Raw genomic sequence first — 14,792 nt, 5'->3', positions numbered from 1 at the left:
GTGTATTTCCTTTATTTATTGTGTTATTCGTTGAGGCAGTATTTAAATGATTCTTGTTTAATAATTTGCTTGGTTGATAAAATGTTCGATGTAACAACATAATATATTATGTCCGCTGTGTTGGCATATTTCGCATTGTTTGTATTTTTCGCTCATACACGGTTTTGTGCTACTATGCATTAAACACCGTTTACACATTTGCTTATTGTTTACAATGTTATGCCGATGATCCACTTCTAACTTCTTGAATTTAGGGCAGTGATGTATATTGTGGTCGTCAGTTTCACAGTACCAACATTGTTTACGTTTTTCGTATTGAACTTGGCTATCAAATGTTCGGGACCGGTTTTCCAGGCTGGTTTGTTTTGAATAGTTATATTTATGGTTTGAGACTGGAACTTGTGTAGTTTCGAGGCACTTAAAACGTTTTTCTAAAAACTTCATCATTTGTTGAAAGTCTTGTATCTCTGTACTTTTTTCTAGTTGTTCTTCATACTTAAAATTGGTTTCATCGTCCCATTTTCTACTTATAATTCGACTTAAGATCGGACTCCATGATGATGTATCAATATTGTAATTTTTTAATGCCTCTAAGCATTCATTTATCGTGTCATGCATATTCCGCAGTTGTTCAAAGTTAGCTCTTCTGACTGTAGGTAAATCTAATAGTTTGTCAATAAACTTCGTTGTTATCATTCGTTTGTCTTCATAACGCTCTGTCAGTAGTTCCCACGCGGTTGCGTAATTCACTTCGCTAATAGGTAAATACTGTATTAATTTCGCTGCTTCGCCTTGCAAGTGACTTTTTAAATATTGCATCTTCTCTGCGCACGATATTGATCAATCTTCATGAATTATTTTTGTGAATAGGTCTTTGAATGTGTTCCATGAGTCGTAGCTTCCAGTAAACTGAGGTATTTTTATCGGTGGTAGTTTCCCTCTGGAGCTGCTAGGGGCGCAAACTGTAGTTGAAGCCTCATTACTGGTGTTCATTTTTTCTTCAATTAGTTCTCACGTGAGCTCGTAGTCTCGCTGTATGATGTCAAAGTACTCGCTAGTAAAGTAGTCGTGTTCAAGCGCATTCTCAGTTACTAATAGTTCCAAGTGGTTTCCTTCAATTTCTTGCCACTGATTTTGAATGGATTGGAACAGCGATTTTAATCGCCACTGTGGTTTTTCTTCAGTGATAGCTATTTTAGCTTGAGATAACTTCTTAGAGAGTTGACTGATTCGAAATTGTTGAATAAAAATTTTGGGGTCGTTTAGAGTATTCAGGTTTGCAGTGGCATCGGAGTGGGTCGCAGTCTCTTGTTCATTGATTTTTTGTACATCTTGTAGCCGTTGTTCGCATTGATGTAGATAGTCCATTGCTTCGTTGTAGTACTTCTTAATATTGTTGTCGAAATAATTTAAAGTAATGTATTTATGAGTCGAAAGTAGTTCTTGTTCTTTTAGTCTATCGTCGTACTGTTGTGTTCGCACGAACACGTCGTTTATGACCTTTCTTCGGTCGTCAATGTATTCTGGTCTGATCTTCCGTAGCGTCGAGTCCTTTTTTATGTTGCTCAGTATCCTCCGTAGTTCATTGCTGTCGTTCTCTTGACTTTTAATAAGTTTATTGACTTCCTGTATATCCATAGTTCTGTGTTTTCTGTTCTTGTCTTATGTCTTCTTTTCTTGATGTCCCTACTTACCCTATCCTACTCCTAATATAAATTAGTACTTGGTGCAACTGCGCCCTCAGATACAGTATATGCGACTTCTCAAATCAACTGGGGAGACCCGCTTCTGGGAGGCCAGCGACCGATCCGCTACTGTACGAGTGCTTTCTAACAGCTACACTAAGTACCCGGTCAGTACTTCGAATTACTACAACACTGATGCTTGTTGGGTACACCAGTATGCAGCTCTCCAAAGTGTCAGTCAGTCAAATTCTCTATAAGGGGTAAGGGGACCGCGAAAGTAATTTTGCTGGTTATTATTATATTTTCGAAGGACCAAATGTACAGTCGCCGACTAGTGTTAATGTAAAGTGTTAGTCTGTTGTATGTGCGTCAAGAGAGTACTTGATAGTGTCGTGTGTTTGTATGATAACCGGCTGACTGTACGGAGATACAATTACGTGAGGGTGAGGAGGTGGCCCTAATGTTCCGGTGTGCCTAACATAACACCCTACAACCTAATGAGCCTAAGTCCCTAATTTCCTACAACCCTAGCCCTACACATAATTGTGTGATATATACATATATAAATAGGTACAGGATGTCCGCGCCAGGCGACCTAAGGCAACAGACGGAAAGTGGGAAGGAAAAAGGGATGTGCACGGCGTGCAATGTGCACAGGATAGGTTTTTTCACTGCCAATCACGCAGACTCACGTGACCGATTAAGGCTAAGGTGTCTTTGCCACAGTGAAGGATAAGGGTGAGGATGGACTCCCGCAACAGACAAGTAAAACCCGACTGCTAGTGGAAGACAAATTTATTTACAAAAAACCTAGCTATTTATACTAATTCATTTAACACACACATTCACATAAATGTCTTTGTATGATGTCCGTGTATTACGGCGCGTCAGCGGAATCTTAGTAGGTCGCGTGCCCAGCATCTGTAGTGCTGAGCAACCATGTTCAAGGTTCATCTGAACACCCTTGATAATGTTATTTAAGAAGACTGTGGCTTTCCTTTAAATACGTTAAATTGAAAGAATACCTAAAGTTTAATTAATTATTTAGGCCCCAAAAATGGTAACAAAACAGAAATTAATTTATACTAACCGTCACATTTTTTCATTTTATTAAATAAGTACCTACTAATAATACCGTAATTACACAATAGATTTTAATAACTATAGATTATAGCGGTGTTATTTCATTTACTCAAAATATATTACAACACCTAAAAATAAAAACATAACATTTTCATTCGTTGATATAATTTTTTATAATTCCTCTAATAATTCAGGGTGACGTGTAAGCACCTTTTAAAATACTTATAGGGAATTCAAACACAAAGTCCAAGTTTCTTCCAGATTCGGTATTAGCTGGTGAGGAAGATAAAATTGACAAGGAATGGAGCATTCTTCTATTAGTTGTTACGTTGTTACCACGACCAACACCCCAGCCATTTGGAACCGAAACCACATCTATCCGGAATCCACTGGCAACGCTATACCATCATTGGCGGACACATTATAGCTCGACAACTTCGTGCGCGACCCTCCTTGCGGGGTGACAGACGCGGAGGGGACGAGGTACCCAAGACGACAGCGGGTAGCATGAGAGGAAGCGGGGAAGGGCAACGCGTGCACTGCACGTCATTATTACGGCAGTCTCGGCCGAGCAGTCGAGGCAGCCACATGTGTTGTAAAATCTGTCATAATCTGAGTTCGACGCACATGAGACCACTGATCCTGAGACCATTAGTCTTAAGATGAGTGTTGAGGCCGGAGCCTCCACAATCGTTGGAATATTTAGGTACCTTTTTAATTATTTCATTATATTATTATTAGGTAGGTATCTATAATTCGTCAACAAAATAACGTTAAAAACAACAAATCGTATAATTTCTCAAATTAAGGGGCCTCTTGTAGAACAGCGTACCGGATCAGTCCAGCTACGCGGCTGCGGCGCAGTCAGATACGAAAAAGTAAACAACAAAGACGAAGAGTCCATATGACAGTGCGTCAGTTGTCAGTTCTTGTAACTAGGAAAGCAACCAAAACTGAAGGTGAAAGATGATAATCTTTTTCATTAAAGAAAATGGAAGTCACTATTGATTCTGGTGAAATCGATGTTTTGGAATACTGTAGTACATTATACTTCAAAGAAGGTATAATGTTTTTTTTGTTTTAGATTTATAATTGAAGTTAATGAAAACGATGATGAAGATGAGGATGACGACGACCATGAACAAGTTCAAACAGAGAGTGAAAATGAAAGTGACATGGAAATTTATTTACTAAATAAAACACTTTTACATACATACTTAAATAAATTTAAATTGGTAGATATCCTAATTTTAATGCTGTCAAACTATAAATTTTAAGCTAAATATGACATTTACGGGAACACTCATAGAATAAAATTTTACTTACTCTTACATTTCGTCAGAAATAGTTACAAGCTATCGCGAGATTAATCCGGGCACACTTTTCTACGTGTGTTGCATGTCGTGCTACCTCGCCCCCGCCACGTCTCTCACCCCGCAAGGAGGGTCGCGCACGAAGTTGTCAAGCTATAGTCCAGCAGCGGAAAATGCAGAAAGTACAGCGATGTTCTGCTTCAGTGACGCCTCTTCAACGAGGCAAAGATTACTTGTCCCCCTTGCAGAAATGATAAGATAAGATAAGATAAGATATTCTTTATTTGCACACAAAAATATGGACAACAATACAAAACTTAATCTAACACATATGTACAAATGGCGGTCTTATCGCTAAAAGCGATTTCTTCCAGACAACCTTTGGGTGGAAGGATATTTAGATGTAAAGGGTAAAGTGTAGCAGGAATAAAGAATATACCATAAATATTTAATATACCAAAACATACTACCTACAATATACAGGGTGTTAACTTAATTGCGTTGGAGCGGGAAATGGTAGATACAGCCGATGATACTGAACACGATAAGACATTAAAAAACGTATTTTATTTGCTTTAAGCTGACCAACATAAAACAGTTTTATTTAGTACATTTTAAAATTTCATAGTCACCCTATTCAGGTTTAGATACGTTTGACAGAATGACCATGAACTTGAAAGCCAAGATCAAGGCCAAACAATTCAAAGCCAAGGTCAATAAAAAAGTATGCGTGCATCTGCACCACACTCGTGGAGCCACGTCGTCAAGGTACCTACCGAGATTTTGGGTACTCAAAGTACCCAATCCATTGTAGACATTTCATTTTACTCCATAAGTATCACTTTATTGATACACAATTATCTTTTATGAATACAGAACATTTTCATTTTATGCTTCATAACATAGGTTATACGTATTCAAAGCACAGCACAACATAAAACGAAATGAGGAACAAGGCTTGGTAATCAAAAGATAGAATTGTAGGTACCTTTTCCCTTTTAGGTAGGTAATAATTGTAAAAAATGATTGTAAACAAGTAAACAACAATGACTGACTGACAGACTAGATCCACAGAGAAGGTAATGACTATCATAAATACTCGATGGTTATGATACGCGAGATTGTTATTATTCTACTGGTATTTAAAGTGAGGCCATACTTATTATGAGGATTTCCGTACTATTCGTCATCAAAGACGTCTCAATCGCAAGTACACAACACAAATCGAGATGAGCGAGTGTAAGTAAACCAATTCGTCATTGAAGTAGACACTGTTATCATCCTGTTATGCATTGTGGTCTTTTAACTTTAGCTGCATACAGACCGGCCAAACGAACGCCAACGAACGGGTTTTGTTGACCTTCGTTGCTCAATCTGCCCCTGTATTATGTATGATAAATGTTCATCGGTGGACGTTCGTTGGGCCGGTCTGTACGCATCTTTAGGTAATAAAAGAAAAATAAAATGTGGTAATTATCAAGGGTGAATACTAAACGCTTACCTTATTCTGAATAAAAAGGTTTAATTATTGTTCTGAGCTCCTAGAAAGTCATAAATTATATTCTGTACGATCTATCAAACTTTATGACAATCAGCTGTTTAATTGTTGATTAGTATGTCATTAATCACCATGAATAATTTCAATTTTATTTAATAATTGTTATTACCTACTGTGTAATTAATTACAATCATAGTTACATCAAATAAATTATGAAAAGTGAAGTTGATAACAAATTTACAGTGTGTGTTCTTTTGCAATCGAATGTCTCATTGGTTATGTGTTTGTGTAGGGTGACCATGTTTTTGATTAAGGTAAAACTTTCCACTTTACTTTAGACTTCAAACATAAATATTCGAGATTCTGATGTTTTTTTTCTTAGAAACGTGCTTGGTTAGACTAATACTAACCCCCATTTCCCGCTCAAACGCATTCTAGTTAACACCCTGTATTTACATACATAATTTATATACCTAGCATCATAATATATAATATATTAAAATATATATTAATATATAATAAACTACATACCATGTTACTTATATATAATAATAAGCATATTAAAGAGGATATAGTGATCTTCAATCAAGAGCCGAGGAAATGGTCTTTTAACATCCTTTTGAATGAGGCCAATGACGGTGCTTTCCGTATACTAAGTGGGAGATCGTTCCATAGGGTGATTGCTTGTATAGTGAAAGAGTCACTAAAGAATTTTGTGGTATGAGGTGGAATATTCAGCCGTAGGTTCTCTGAAGAACGTAATCCCCGGCTGTGGGATTCATGTCGAAAGTGAAATCGCTCTTTGAGATAATCGGGGTACGCTGGGTTAAACAGTATTGAGTAAAGAAGTGAAAGAATGTGAGTATTCCGGCGAAGGCGAATGGGGAGCCACTTGAGCTTAGCGCGATACTCTGAAACATGGTCATACTTGCGTAAACCAAATATAAACCGTATACAGACATTCTGGAGGCGCTCAAGTTTGTTAAGTTGCTCTTCGGTAAGATCGGGATAACATGAGTCGGCATAATCTAGAATAGGAAGAAGTAGGGATTGAGAAAGCACAATTTTGGTGGCTGTGGGCAAGAAATTTCGCAGTCTGCGGAGTGATCCTGCAGAAGCGAACACCTTCCGACTGACCTCATCAAGCTGCGTCTTCCAGGTCATAGCATTGTCCATGTAGACCCCTAAGTTTTTCACCTGTTTACTCCAAGGTATGTGGACACCATCAAAAACTATTGGAGGGAGGGCATTGTAGTCAACAAATGAGCTGAATCTGGGGCTGCCTAATATAATGACTTGTGTTTTGGTTGGATTGACTTTCAAACCGTGATTTTGACTCCACGCCAGTATATAATCCAAGTCAGTGTTGGTTTTATGTATGGCAACTGGGAGGTTGGAAATTGGAGCATGGTTATAAATTTGTAGATCATCTGCATAAAGGTGGTAGGAAGAAGAGATGTTGTTGGATATACTATTTATGAATATTGCGAAGAGAAGAGGAGACAACACGCCACCTTGCGGGACACCAGCCGTAGTACTACACCAAACAGAGTAGGACTCTTCAATACGGATTCGCTGCCGGCGTCCGTGCAAGTAACTATGAAACCAGTCAATTACCGTTGGAGATACATTAAGAGAACGTAATACCCCCAAGAGGATATCGAAATCCACTGTGTTGAAAGCATTGCTGAAGTCAAGTAGCGACAGCACAGTCAGCTCTCCGTTCTCCATACCCTGGCGAACGTCGTCCGTGATTTTTACTAATGCCGTTACCGTGCTGTGTCCTGGGCGGAATCCAGATTGGTAAGGATTCATGAGATTATTCTGCACTAAGAACCTGTTCAGCTGGTGATGGACGAGACGTTCGAGGACTTTGGAAAGGAAAGGAAGTATGGAGATAGGGCGATAGTCTGAAAAGGATGGGTTGGATTTTTTGGGCAAAGGAGTTACTTGGGCGTCTTTCCAAGAGGATGGGAACGTATTAGAGGAGATGGAAAAATTTAATATGTGGGATATGACGGGAAGGATCATGTCCAGGATAGGGAGTACCATGTTCCGACTTATGCTGTCACTACCGACAGCGTTCGAAGTGATGGCAAGTATACTTCTCTCAATGTCACAATCAGTAAAATGGCTAAAGTTGAATTCGGAAAAGTCAGGAGTTGGTATAGTAGAAAGATTGTTCAATGTTCTAAGTTTAGTTGCACTATCCATGGCTACTGACGATGTAAAATGTTGGTTAAGAAGGTTTAAGTCTAGATCTGCAGGAAAAGTTTGAGAGCGGGATTTACCAACTCCGAGTGACCTGAGGAAATTCCAGACTTTGGCTGGATCACCGTTTTGAATTGATTCATGAATATGGCGTCGTTGTGCGTCCCTACACACCTTATTGCAGTGATTACGTAGCGCAGTATATTTGTCCCTATTAAGGTCAGTAGGTCGAGATTTAAATTTGGACTTTGCTGCAACCTTCCGATTAATAACGATCTTGATTTCGTCAGTCAACCATGGTGCCGGGAAATGCTTCATTCTGACAGATCTGACGGGCGCATGGACGTCATACAGCTGCATGATAAGAGAATTAAACACTGACACCTTCTCATCCACCGTATCAGCATTAAAAACCTCGTCCCAAGCTGCAGCCCGCGCATCACTGCGAAGGTTTTCCAGAACCATGCCACCAAAATTGCGTTGAAGGAGAGTTCTAGGTTTAGCCTTTTTATTGTTTATTGTTCATTTATTTATAATATTTCTTAATAATATATACAGTGCTCTTAAACCTATTAAGGTTTGAATGGGCACACATCACTCATGGTTGCCATTCATAGTTAAGTAGGTATTATGTAGGTATCTAAAGGTACAATACAAGTTCTTAATACAATACAAAATGTAAGACCAATACATATTTGAAAATGTTAAATATAAAACACAATCTAGCCAAAGTAAATGAGAGGAATAACACATTAACAAATAAAAGCGTAATTAACAAATAAAAGCGTCATGCTCACGCATCTTCAATATAAGTTACCTATGCATATGCACATAAGTATAGGTCGGTATGTGAATACACGCTAAATATTTATCGCAGTTTTGGACACTGCGCGATCGGCACGGTCGCCTTAGGGGGGCGAATTTTGTATGATAAATAAATGAGGTCATGATAGGAAAAGCCATCAGCCCCACATTGTCCGTGTTTGGCAACATGACTTGGAGACGAAACTATAATGTGGCAAGTTACTTGGCGACCCTCCTTGCGGGGTGAAAGAAGTGGCGGGGGCGAGGTAGCACGACATGCTACACACGTAGAAAAGTGTGCCCGGATTAATCTCGCGATAGCTTGTAACTATTTCTGACCTAAGTAAAATTTTATTCTATGAGTGTTCCCGTAAATGTCATATTTACGGGAAATTTATAGTTTGACAGCATTAAAATTTGGATGTTTACCTTCAGAATATCTACCAATTTGAATTTATTTATGTAAAAGTGTTTTATTTTATAAATCAATTTCCATGTCACTTTCATGTTCACTCTCTGTTTTAACTTGTTCATCGTCGTCGTCATCCTCATCTTCATCATCGTTTTCATTAACTTCAATTATAAATCTAAGACAAAAACCAAAAAACATTATACCTACATACTTTGAAGTGTAATGTACTAGAGTACGCCAGTCATATTAGTTCAGTGTACACATATAATATTTTATGTTTAATTTACATTAAATTATAAATAAACAATAACATACCTGTCCAATACATTGTCAAATACTCTATCAGATTTATAATATTCGTCTTAATTTTTTATGACATGGTCGTCACAATTTCTCCACTTTTCAGGCGAATAATTAGAGAAAAGCAACTCTAAGTCTTTTATCTCTTTATCTAAGTTAGAGTCAATCGACGTTCTTGCGAGCCACACAAGTTCAATAAGATTTAATTCCGGGTGGTATGGGGGTAGGCGAAGCACGATATGACCATTTTCTTTCAAAATTTCATCAATTTTGTAATTTTTCTCTGTGTTTTGCTCATTCATTACTTTCATTAAATCACATAAATTTTGGTTGCTTTCCTAGTTACAAGAACTGACAACTGACGCACTGTCATATGGACTCTTCGTCTTTGTTGTTTACTTTTTCGTATCTGTCTGCGCAGTACCAACCTTTAGCCGCGTAGCATGACTGATCCGGTACGCTGTTCTACAAGAAGCCCCTATATTGAGACATTATACGATTTGTTGTTTTTAACGTTATTTTGTTGACGAATTATAGATACCTAATAATAATATAATGATAATATTAAAAAGGCCTCAACACTCATCCTAAGACTAATGGTCTCAGGATCAATGATCTCATGTGGGTCGCACTCAAATTATGACAGACTATATAAGACATGTGGCCGCCTCGGCTGCGCGGCCGAGACTGCCGTAACAATGACATGCAGTGCACGCGTTCCCCTCCACCGCTACCCTCCCGCCACCCGCTGTCGTCTTGGGTACCTCGTCCCCTCCGCGTCTTTCACCCCGCAAGGAGGGTCGCCAAGCAACTTGCCAATCTATAGTATTAAATCTAGGAGAGTAGGGACACAATTAGGGAAATGGTGGGTAGCACCTAGGGGAAGTAAAGTCATATTGCTAGCCTGTGTTACTGACATGAAGGAAGAGGATCGCACGTCGTTTTTCAGCAGGCAGGTGTTAAAATCACCCATAATAATCATATGCTTATATACGGGAAAATAATTTTCAAGCAGTTTTTCAAATGAATTCAGGAAATGATTATACATTGAGTGATTATAGTACACCCCAAGCAATGTCTTATTTTGAGATAGTGTGATTTCTAAAATAAGATGCTCTCCGGCATTGTCTGGTGGAGGCTGAGCTGACATACTAACCACGGAATATGGTATATGAGAGCGTAGGTAGATTGCAACTCCTCCACCGCGACTACCAATACGATCATTGCGCACTAGGATGAAACAGGATCTCACTACCACTGCTACAAGTTTTGTTGTGATCAGAACCATCAGAACTCATTTAATATGCTTTATAAAATAAATAATATAAATATATACCTATAATAAAATTATAATGTTTAAATAGATAGACAAAATCAAGTTGTTTTATAATTATCATTCCACCTGCCAGTTGTGAGGAAAAAATAAATATAAATAGAAGCAGTTTCCAAACGCAACTAAATGACAAACAAGAAACAATAAGAAAAAAAAAAAAAGTTTATACACACAGATCACAGACGCCCAGACAAAGATGTCACGGGTAACGTCAACTGTCAAAAATTTTAATGCTATGACGTGACATTACGTACTCTGTGGACGTGACGTTTAAGAAAAACAAATTTGAAGCGAAACTGAACCTAAATTACTTAATTAAAATAAATAAAAACGGAAATGTAGGGTACGCAAATCGTTTCGAAGAGCAGCAAGGCGACAAAGAAAAATGGATCTAACATACGCTACTTTTTCGAGACTGTACGCTTCGCTCTGCCAGAGCTCGATGAGGCATCCAGCGCTTTGTTGCCGCTGGCCTTTGGCGCCACCACACCGGAGTTCAGGCTCGCCGGCGGACACACCTGGTCCAGCTCGGCGAGCGACACGATGCGATGCTGCTTCCCGTCAGCGCCCAGCACCACCACGCAGCCGTCCCGCGTCCAGCACTGCTTCACGCCGACCCGCTGCCGAGCCTGCATGAAAGCTTCGAAATGACTACTCCTATCTTTGGCCAAATACTTACCCTACGAAAGCACGTTTCAACAGCATCATAAATATTCCAGTTGAATCCTCAACAAAGCCATTGAAATCCCGTTCGTCAAGGCATCCATCTTTGTATCCTGAAAAACTAACCCCCAATATCTGATTCGGTCATAATTACAATGGCTAGCCTCAATGACTCTTTTAGCCGCACTGAAAGTCCAGAGTCCAGAGACTTTCAGTGGGGTTTCAGCAATAATGAAAACCATCTGTCTCTGGTCCTACATCCCTGAAAGGACCGGCGGGGAAAGGGCATACTTTTCCGGCGGGGAATTTATGTTTTCCCAGGCTGAGCAAACAATCCGCCACGATTCCTCCTCCTCATCAGTTGATATCGAATATGGAAAAGATCCGCTTTAGCGCTTGGATTCGCTACTTTATACACTGCCGGGCAATGAAAAAGTTCCACTCACAAAATGCCGACACCTAACAACCCCAATTTTTTCAAAGATTTAATTTAAAATTGGAACAAAATATTACCGGTTTTAGTTGGTAATATCCTGATGCTCTATTAAATGTACATAAATATTGCAGAAGACGGCATTAAGCTAGCCTTTTCCGTTTAGAAGTAATGTGGTGCTTTTCTCAGTGGAACCTTTTCATTGCCCGTGAGAAGGAGAGAAGAGAGGGCGCCACCGTCGTTTAAATAAGTTCACTGTTATTGTTTGTTTCCATAAAAAATAGAATAATCGTTTAAAGTTTAATAAAAACCACACGTACATCATATATAAGGCGTAAATATTGAGTGCAAACGTTATCTTCAGAAAGTGTTAAGTAATTGCTAAAAAACACAAGTCAAAACAGTAAATATAAATTGTAAACAAATGCAGTGCAAAACCGTATAACTGTGTATTTAAGTGCTCCAAGTGGGTTTAGAACATTCTTCAACAAGTGTTTAAATAAGTGAATAATTAAATAAAGTGATATAACTAAAAAATGCAGTGAAATAATATACCATAATTTAATTAATACACTGAGGGTAACCGGCCCAATCAATAAAAAACGGTTTCCAGATACAGAAACATATTGATAATTTCGCATCCAACACTATCGAAGCAGTGGCTCACTGGGCTAGAAGTTCGCTTCGCTGGCACGTTAGCCTCAGACCACTGGTTCAATCCCCAATTTCAACTTAATATTTTTGATTTTTAAAAATGAATATCTTCGAAAATATTACATTTAGAAGAAAGCGGTCTGGATCAGAAGGAAATTGTGAGTCAAACAACACCATGACTACAGTCAGTGATCGCACAATAGATGGCACCACAAACAGTCTACCAGATACTTCTGTTGAGAATGACGAACGCTATTGCGAATTAGAACAGCAAATAAAACAGTTAGAACTCGAACTGAATGCAGCTCACCAAGAAGTGCAAAATCTCAACTTAGAAAATTCACAGCTTAAACGCACTATTGAGGATCTCTCAAAAAAACAAGATATGATTAACAAAGTAACGGAAGCGTTAAAAAATGACGTTGCTACGCCTAAAAAAGGACAAGGAAAGGGAAAAATTAACCATTCAACTCCAGCTAAATCTACTCGCAAATCTGTTAAAAAGGTAAGTGTGGGTCAAAACTCACACTCTCATGAATCCCCGCATACGCCAGGCCAACCTATGGTACCACGGAGCCCGGAACCAAATATAGAAAATGCTAAGAAGAGCACATTAACATCAAGAAAATACAAAAAAAAAGGGATCAGTCACTAGCGAAGGCTTCTACAAACAAATTCAGAACACCTATGGAAACTAAAAGAAAAGTAAAACTATGCATCCTAAACGGCAATATTCAGAGCGGGACTGTTGATCTACTGGATGGTACTTTTGGATCGTCTGAGTACACGTACTGCCACTATAAAAATACGAACTCAAACATTGACGTACTTCTAACAAATATTGACAGCAAACTGCAGGGATTCAATTTATCTGATTACTGTATTATAATGATCGGAGACTATTTAGAACTAGTCACACGAATTAGACAAAAACTTATGAAAATTACCCTTACAAATATCATAATCTGTCTGCCCACCTATGTTTGCGGGGCAGGATTGTATAATTGTAGAGTTGAAATGTTTAACACGTTACTGAGCCTGGATGTAATGACTCATAAGTATGCACTATTGTTTGACACAAACTCCGACCTAGCGTATAGTATGTTTTCCGAAAGAACAGGCAGATTGAATTTTCACGGCTTGCAGAACATAATAAAAAACATTTATGAGATCATTACACCTATGGTACAATTTTCAAAGCAAAAAGAAAGTACAAATTCGCCTAATAATCATTCCAGTGAAAATGTAAATGAGCTTTTTCGTGTATAATAAGATTAATATACTGCATCAAAACATAAACGGCCTCATTAGTAAGTCGGATGTGCTTTTTATAAATCTGGAAGAACTAAAAACTTCTGGTAAAACGGTTGACGTCCTTTGTGTGACAGAACATAATATGATTACTGACGATACGGACCATATTGACATTCCAAATTATCAACTAGCGACATACTATTCAAGACATAATCGACATGGAGGTGCTTGCATATTAGTAAAAAACAATCACAAATTTAAGGTCATTCATGAAATATCAAAATTCAATAAAGCAAATGAACTTGAATGCTGTGCTATTGAACTGATTGAACATGACATGATAATTATTTGTATGTATAGAATTCCTAAATATAAAACTGACATCCTCCAATCGTTTTATGAAAGATTCGATAAAATTCTCGAATTGTACTGTTACAATTCTAGTAAAAAAGTCGTTATCTGTGGAGATTTTAATATTGATATTTTAGTTAGAAACGCAAACTCTCTTAACTTTATAAATCTTGTCAATAGCTACAATTTAAGAATGGAAATAAATCAGCCAACAAGACCCAAAAGTAACACGTGTCTGGACAATCATATTCATAATATGCGTGGCTGTAAAAGTGAAGTGATCGAGATGGCACTCTCTGATCATACATCACAACTTTTACAGTGCCCAACCAAAAAAACCTGTGTAAAAACATACTGGTATATTGAAAAAAGAGACTACAGTGAAGAAAATATGGAAAAGTTTAGGAAACATATAGGTAGTCTATCATTTAATGACGTTTTCATTAGTGACGACCCAAATGAGGCATATCAATATTTTTTGGACCTATTCAAACTAATATATGATCTTTGCTTTCCTAAAATTAAAGTAAAGATGACGACTAATGCTAAGGCAAAATGGCTATCTCATGGTATCAAGAGATGTAGCAAGCGGAAAAGAATGATGTATATGACATATAGAAAAGACCCTAGCAAGGACAACCAACACAAATTTAAACAATATGCCAATAGGCTTAAAAAAATTGTGAAATTAACAAAGAAGGCTCAAAACGATAACTTTATTAAATCATCTGGCAATAAGTCTAAAGCAACGTGGAAAGTTATAAGTAGCAGCAAATCTAAAATCCCAAAAGAAACCAT

The sequence above is a fragment of the Plutella xylostella genome, chromosome 3, assembly GCF_932276165.1.
Source record: "Plutella xylostella chromosome 3, ilPluXylo3.1, whole genome shotgun sequence".
In the NCBI taxonomy this organism is placed as follows: Eukaryota; Metazoa; Arthropoda; class Insecta; order Lepidoptera; family Plutellidae; genus Plutella; species Plutella xylostella.
The sequence above is the reverse complement of the archived record's forward strand: the minus strand, read 5'-3'. Positions refer to the sequence as shown.